The sequence below is a fragment of the Strigops habroptila genome, chromosome 2 (genome assembly GCF_004027225.2).
Source record: "Strigops habroptila isolate Jane chromosome 2, bStrHab1.2.pri, whole genome shotgun sequence".
In the NCBI taxonomy this organism is placed as follows: Eukaryota; Metazoa; Chordata; class Aves; order Psittaciformes; family Psittacidae; genus Strigops; species Strigops habroptila.
In genome coordinates this window covers 112,334,544-112,336,651 of record NC_044278.2, presented here as the reverse complement: position 1 = coordinate 112,336,651, position 2,108 = coordinate 112,334,544, and positions in this window count along the sequence as shown.

The following is a 2,108-nucleotide window of genomic DNA, read 5'->3' as shown; positions in this document are numbered from 1 at the left end:
CGTGGTTACTTAAATAAAATCAATTTTGTGAACTACAGCAGTGTGAGTGACTGAAGGTTCCAAGAACAGTTGCATGTTGCTATCTGAAACCCCATAGTGCAATACCTGTGATCTGATGCTAAACCCTGAGCAGACTTTTTGAACAGTATTTATAATTGTGTTCTTTTAATTTTTGCTCTCATAAAATTGTCAGAGCAACATGAATTGGTTCAAAATCTATTCAACCTTTAAAAACTGTTCAGAAAACATCAGCACGTGATAAATAGGCAATCATCTAGTGTGTGAGTTACTATCTATAAATAGGCCACAGTCTCAGCACATTTGAGCTTTTCAGCCATATCTTGCTGGTTTAAGATGTGTTTCTGCACCTGCCCAGCTCAGTTCTACTTAGGTTTTAGTGGCATTGCTCCTAAACCTAGAGCCCCATTGAATGACCCTGCAAGTGAAGGATGTCCTGGCTGCTCTGAGAACATGAAGATAGAGATCAGGTCATGAGTGGATTTCTGAAGGCAGAGGTGTGTCATGTTAAAAGCGGAGGGGGTCCTCAAACCTTTTATATTTGATCAGCCTGTCAGTGCCCCAGGGAAGACAAGACCCTTGTGTCCAACCAGCCTGTCTGTGTTCCATTGTGGGGACCCTACTGCACAGCCCACTGTAGCAGAGGGTGACTAACCTATTCAGCCTGGGGAAACATGGTGTAGTAGCTTCCACGCATGCCAACTGTCTTGGAAGTAGCAGCTGTGTTTCACCCTGGAAAGGTTTCCTTAATACCACAACTTCTGTTAGGCCCCAGTTTTCTCTAATTTCCCCTTCCCCCCAGTGATTTTCCCACAGAGGTGGGAAAACTTCCATGCTCATGATATGATATGATTTCTTCCCTGCCCAACTTATACTCCTCAAGCTTCAAAACCTGAATTGTCCATATCCTTGTCAGGGATCCAAAGGAACCATGTATCATATATTCTAATAATAATGATGTTAAATCTCTGCACTGTGCATAAAAAGCAGATGTCTCCATTGAATGGCTTCTGCTATCATGGAAATGCAGTATCTGCTAAGGTACTGAAGGAAATTAGGAGTAGTTTGGACTTTACGTTTCTTCTGCACCAAGGCTTGTACTGTAGACTTGCTTTCACAGGAATAGCCTTGTTTCTAACCTGTGGATCAAATCGATTATTATATTTTAAAAGGTAGGTGAAGTATTCTGTCTGTCTTAAGGAAGTTTGCAATTCCACTTTAATGAAGTTTAGACTATATTCACCTCAGTGGGTGGCTGTCATTGCTGCACAGGTGTTTTCATGCTGCTGTGACATTGCTCCGAGAGCTGGATTGGTGCAAACAGAACAAGAGCAGATGAAACAACTCAGTTTTAAGTGCTTCTAATGTCTGTGCTGTACTTAAGGCCTCCACTAAAGCTTATATTGATGTCTGTGATGTTTATTCCTGGAATAAAAGTTAACATGCCAGGAGTACAAGGTAACCCTCACACTGACTATGAAGTGCACCAAAAAATTAGACTCATATTCAGGAGTATTCTTTGTACTCAAGAGGTCTGAAAAAGTCTAGGATTTGTGGGTTTTTTCTGGTAGTACCAAAAAGATGAGGAAACAAATGAGCATAGCTTCCTGCTCAGTACCACGAAACACTACGGAAGGGACCTGCCAGATGAACACACCAAAACCACTTCTTAGCTTGTAAAAAGATTGTAAAGAGTTATCTGTCTGAAGATTTTATTGGTCAATGGCCAGCTCAGGAGACTTCTTGCCCCAGGGAGGTGTGGGGTAAGGTCACCTAGATGATGAATAAGGGAAAATCCTGGTGGAAATCAGTCGGGTGATGGCTGAGGCAACAGAAGTGCCCTGGCAAGGACAACACTGGGGCAGAGAAGACAGAGCTTTTGTCTGCAATAGGCAGTATGTCCTACATATGTGCAATTAGCAAAAGCCCTGGTCTATCAAATGGCCTAGGACAGAATAAAACATGAAGATACTGTTATTCAGAAGTGCAACCAGCAAGAAGTAAATATCTGCATTAAGATCAAGGCCAACAACACCTCCATGGTGCTCCTCATTCACCACTAAACACTCTTTTTCCCCATGGACCCAACA